Source organism: Motacilla alba, chromosome 3, assembly GCF_015832195.1.
Source record: "Motacilla alba alba isolate MOTALB_02 chromosome 3, Motacilla_alba_V1.0_pri, whole genome shotgun sequence".
Lineage (NCBI taxonomy): Eukaryota > Metazoa > Chordata > Aves > Passeriformes > Motacillidae > Motacilla > Motacilla alba.
Genome location: NC_052018.1, coordinates 57,050,980 through 57,057,327, shown reverse-complemented (window position 1 = coordinate 57,057,327; position 6,348 = coordinate 57,050,980).

The following is a 6,348-nucleotide window of genomic DNA, read 5'->3' as shown; positions in this document are numbered from 1 at the left end:
TGAAAGATACAGGACTTAAACTCAGCTGCTTCCAAAGAAATGATATATCAGTTTCCGCGTTGGGGAATAAAAACCGATAAAGTTTGCCCTTTGTTGTGGTCTAGCAAGTGTGCTGGTGCTTTAAAATAAAGTTTATCCTTCTTACTATGCGTGATTTTGCAAGCTGTGCTGGTGGGTAAATACTTTATTCTTTTGCCGGCAAAATCGAAAATCTGCTGCAGGCTAAATTAGTCTGTCACCTGGGTTGCACAGATGAAATTGATTCTCTCATTGTGTCAGTGCTGAAGGTGCTCCAGAAATCTCTCCTGACTCTTCCTGGTAGCAGAAACAATAGAAGCACTACCGAATAGAACCCAATGCACGTGGTCTCACATCCACATGTATGTGTATATATGAATACACAGATTTTTCAGTGAGAACTTGAAACGTTTAAAAACCACGCTGCAAGTGATTTGACGTAGCTACTGGAGGTTGGGTGGTAAGGTGACCACAAGGAGAAAGGACCTGAATAAATGCCTTTGAAACCTTACTTCATTTAAAAATGAAAAAATGTGCACTGTGATTACTGTACAATTACCTGCTCCTGCTTTTCTGGCAGATATTTGTTTTAGGCATTCAAGATACCAATTAACAGATGAAGCCATCCCAGGATATGGCAGCATGAGATATGAACATTAGAGTAGGCCTTAATAAGAACATTAATGCAGCAAATTGGCTTGATTTCCTCGTGTGCAAACATAAACATTGCAATACTAAAAATGCATATACACCAAGCAGGAGAAGAAATCAAAACTTTCTCTACATAAAATAGATGCAGACATACACTCAGGGCTTCTATTCTGTGTATAACATACCTAACATTTTCTGTGTATCAGTAGTGATTTAAACTCAAGATCTCCCAGTACTTTGTCTAGAATTTGGCTACTTTTTGTTATGTTCAGAAACTGAACCTCCTTTGTGTCTTCTCAGTAGTACAGATAAAGGTCTAGCTCAGATACCCTCTAAGGTGTGGGATGGTAAACCTTCCACAATTGTTTGTGTTCATGAGCATGTAGAAAGTATTCCTGCATTTTTTACCCCTTGTCAGCACCTAGGTATTTTAAATTTATCTTTACAAGTGCAGATTACATTTGAGGGAAATATGCTAGCTGAGCAAGAGGCAGGCAGCCAGGGACATGTTGAGATAAGTGGAATCAGCCTGCAGAGCTTGAATATTCTGGGCTGCCTTCCTTCTGTACTTTCAAGTTGGTAAGTGTATTATCAGGCTACACCTACAATTTTTGTTTAGGGAAATAAGGGCGACAATTTGGTAACCAGTCCTCTGATACGTTTTTGGAAGAGGGCATTTAACTGAAATACTCTTTTGTTCTGTTTGCGCATCACGTTACACGGTGAGAACAAACCTGGGACTGTTTAGTGCTGCTGCGTCAAACGTGTCGACACCCGCCTTGGGTTGTGTTTACAGTGTGGTAACTGGAGTAAATCAGCTTTTCAAGTAACAGGTGGTATCGTAACCCCCAGCAGCAGCATTGGTCTTTGGATGAGAGGGCATGTCCTGATCTGTCCATCAACACAAAAGCCAAATTCATATATTGATTCACCTATAATGATGAAATGGAATAGGAACCAGATTATGAATGAGTGGGCAGCCCAGCTCACTGGGTTTTAGGTTCCTTGAATGATGGTGTGTTACTCATTAACTTAATTATCCATTAACTGGATGGCTCCTCCTCAGTTTTAATGGCTCAGTTCTGGGTTTCTATTCCACCCCTTGGTTTCACACGGAAGCCATGTGGACCAACACAAATACTACGATGTTTCCCAGCGCTGAGGGATGCTGTTTGTCCCCAGGGAAGGCAGGCTCCGAGGGAAAAAGCTTCCCAGTGTAAAAGACTCATAAAAAAAATTAGTCTGCAGGTCAGGAAAGTGAGGAATTGGGGAGGGGGGGGAATGACATAAAGCCTTTTTCAAAAGTTAAGAAAAAACAAGTTTGGAGTACTGTACATACTCTTGGCATTTTAAAGGACCTTGAAATATCAGGAACTGAGGAAAGGCTAGTTGGCTCTTGCAAAGGCTGTACTTGACTTGCAAGGACAGGAGAAGGAGCAAGGCAAACCCGTGGTACATCTGCAGCAGAGAATGAGCTCTCAGGCACACTGGAAAAGGCTGCTGCAGCCTACAGGTGTGGGAGAAAGATAAAATCTGTGGATTGCACTGAGAGGAAAGTGATACAGAGAGGTCCTTCAGGTAACTACCAGGTAAAGATCTAGGCTGCGGACAGCCCAAATTTGACATCAGAGAACTCCCTCTTTCAGAGAAGCTTCCTGAATACGAGGCTGCAGGCGTAATGCTGTCTTTATATCCTCTGCTAACATGCTTTTACGGGTCTTAGTGGAATTATCACCTATTTTTTGTACATCTTTATCGCAAGAAATAAATAAACTTCTTCAGAAAGCTCTTGCAATAATTACTTTTTATTTAACAGCCATTTATATCTATCTATCTATCTATCTATCTATCTATCTATCTATCTATCTATCTATCTATCTATCTATCTATCCAACTATCTATATGTGTATATAGTGAGTGAACTCCAGAGCCTGTGCTGAAGACATCCCCTGACTGATAATCCATCCAAATACAATTACAACCAAATGGTGACTCAAATTCATTTTTGGGGATGCTTGATAAATACTGCAAGCTTGCATTTGGAGTACAGGTGTGCATATGGTTGCTAAGGATATAAACCCAGGTGTTTACTACACTTTTTTTTTAAACCATAGAAAGGCCAAGAGAGTTTTAGTAGTGAAAATAGTTTCCTGTCTGAGGGGAAGACTACATTTTATAATTAATCACCAATTAGATTACAAACATTCCCTTACAAAAATGGATTCAAGGAAAACATAGCTTGCTTTTAACACAGCCAAGGACATTTTATTGCCTTGATTTCCAAGGACCCTGTCAGTCAGGTGGCAGATTGAGAAATTTTAGAAAATGTAGCTCTTTACCTCACTGGGAAAACAGTGTGTCTGTCTGTTTTTAAACATGCCCTCTGTGCTGAACCTACTCATAGACAACCGAATGTCAGTCCACCGCTAAGAAAACCTGGAAAAAGTATGAATTGTCTTTCTACACATGAAGAAAGGTCTTAAAGTACTAAAGGTGTCCAGGAAAACTGAGTTCCCATAGCAGATATTAGTACAAATATTTGTGTATAAGACTTTATAGACTAAAGAATTTGCTGTTGCAGGAAAGTTGTGAAATCTATTTTAAAATATAATTATCTCATATTGAGATTTATTAATTTAAAGTAATTGGATTTTGTTTGATTTTTTTTTCCTTTAAGAGGTGCAGCTTAGTTTTTATTAAAATCACATTCCCAACAAACCTGTTTTTGCCAATATTAATGACCAAGTGTCAGATTTAAGAAAAAAAAATTAAGGGCTTTGCATTTTGGTAACAATACTGATCTTTTAAAAGGTCAGATTTAGAAAAAAGTTATTTAGCAGGAGAGTAAATCAGTGAACACTGAAATCCTCTAACTTTTTGTCTATTTCTAATAAAACTGAACCACCGTTAGCAAATGAAAATGCAAAAATCTTTGCACCTTGAGTATTTAATCAGGCACTTGTCCATTTGATTGTGTTCACAGCAAAGTAGTAGATAAACTTTGTGCAACTGATGGCAGGTAAGATTTCTGTTCTGAATTGATTACTTAATTTCCCAGAGTTTAGATTTCTAAGAAATGGCAAAATGTACCAGCATAGGGCAGTAGTTTGTTACTGAATATTATGCTGCACATTAACTACATTGAATTTAAAAGCACAGCTGCCTACTCCCATTCAGTATGCATTGAAATAACTTAACTTTGATCTGTACCATGCATGTTTCATAATTATTTGCCTTTGTGCGATTGCTACATTATTTCACTACATTACATGTCCCTTTTGTCCATTTGGATCTCAACCCTGGACTATCCAAGCAGAGTTAAATAGAATACTGCAAACCTGATAGACATACCAAGATAAAATTAACCTCTGTTTTTTTTGGGTGCTCCAACCTCACAGCCTGGTTTGTCACTAATGTTGAGCTGCAAAACTGTTCTGCTGGTTGGGTCTGAGAGCAAAGGTACAGCAGGTCAGCTCACTGGGGTGAGCTGGCCTGAAGGCCCTAAGGCTGCTTCATATTTGAACTTTTTCTGTCTGCTAGTGAGCTGTGAGGAGGGAAGGGGTTGAAGCCTCGCTTTATGTTTAATTCAATACCTGTAAAGTTTTAAATTCAAGAGAATCCTGTTCATAAGGGCTACTTCAGGTGTCAGTTGTGGACTTTGAACACCTGCTGACATTTAATCTGAGCTCATCTCACATTATTGACTTTGTATTTCCATCAATGGCCTTAAGTTGTAATCAGTCAAATGTTGCATTAAGAATGACATTTTGGTATATGGTACAGTTGATAAACGAGGTTACTTGGTGCTGCCCTCATATGTCTGTGTTACTCACTCTCTGCTGAATTTTGAAAATGTGCAGGGACTAGATTCAGTCATCCAGGGTTGCTCAGTAACTGTACAATATTTTTCTAAAACAATCACTGTATTGCTTAAAATCCGAGATTCCTGAGTTTTGCTTTTATGTTAGTTCTACTGCTTGCTTAGTGATAGCCTTTTGAAAAGACACAAAACATGTTTTTCCCTCCAGATTTAATTTTGCATTTTTGTCAGTTTTATCAGCTGCTTTGAGTGCATAGCACTGTTAAAGAAAAGCAGTGCTGCATGCATGTCGCAGATTAATGCATCCTTTAATGTATCATCTTAGGAGACTGGTACATCAGTCTGCCTAAGCATTTAGCTGCCTGCAGGATTTTCCAGCAATTTCCTTTCCTGAAGATATCTGAGGGGATTCATCTCTTATGAAAGCTGGAAACTCCAAAGTAACTGAAGAACACATGGTTTGCTGCTTTGGCCTTATCCTTCACAAGGACCAAAATACCTAAAAGGAGGAATGTATTTTGAGTGTTGGAGTCCTGCAGCATGATTTATCAGAGTTGTTGGTGAAATCTAGGCTAATCTTGCTTTCCACAGCTGAAGAAGGATTTTTTCCCTATCTAGTAATGCTGTAGTATTTTTTACATTTTAAAGCAAGAATAGAGGCTGATAGGAGTCAGAAGAATCCAACTCAGGGATCGTAGTGCTCCTGTTGCTCGTTGTTCCCTCACAGAAGGTTCAGGGGCATTTTGTGGAGGCAGATTTAATACTGCCAAGTTCAGATTAGCCAACATGCAGGATGTGACCACAGGTGTACTGGTGCATTCACTGCATATATAACCACATTTATGTTTGTGGGTGTTTGTCATCACATGCTGTGTGCTTTTTTAGGGTTTAATTTGTACTTCTGTTCTCTCTGTGAAAACCTACAGAATTTTACTACCTGGATAGAAAAAAAAAAGTCTCCCGACTTTGTAGCTAAGGTAGGAGCAACAGAACATTTTCTAAACATCTTCGTGGCCTTCAGATGCAAATTCAATGCAGCGCTTTGGCTGGCATGTCCCTTAGGCGGGTATTTGTGAATGAGGAAGGAAGGAGTAAGGACTGAAGATCAAGGCGGTGCAATAGACTAGTTATTTCAGCCCGTGTAAATTTTTTTAAACTGTTGTTAGTTGCTTTCACTTACTTTCTTGGTTCCTCCCTTTATTCTGTCCCTTCTTCCTCCAGATATCTTAATATTATTGCTTCCCACCTCACATCTCTAGGCTTCCCACCTACATATCCCCGCAGAGAAACCTTCCTGCCTGTCTGTCCGGCTGTGGGTTGCGGCCACTGCTGCGGCCGCCTCCTCTGCTTCCAGCTCCCTGGCTGCCAGGAGCTCCTGCGGCCAGCGCCGCGTCCTTCCAGGCTACCTCGCCTTTCCCCTTGCAGCATCGCTTCCCATGGAGCAGCCTGGGAACAGCCCCCTGCTTGCCTCTTTCGTCAGGTCAGAAAGGAATAGCTTCTGGACCAGTGGCGGAGCACTCCCTATACTAACATATATATATATTATATATATATATATATATATATATGTATATATATATATATGTCAGGCTTCTGCTGAAATAAGAAAAAATATTAAAATTATTTAAATGTTTAATAATGTAATATAAATATTAAAATATAGATTTTAATATTAACATAATACAAGTATTAAAAGGGTGTTGGTAATCTCTGAGCATCAGTCGCTGAGCAGATCAAACCAGCGATAGACAGTTTTGTATCGTTTTATTCAAGTTAATATTCTTCCTGCTCACGCAAATCCTAAGAAACGCCGTCATGGAATAAACAAACTGTCCTTAAAGCCACAATATGGCAAAAGA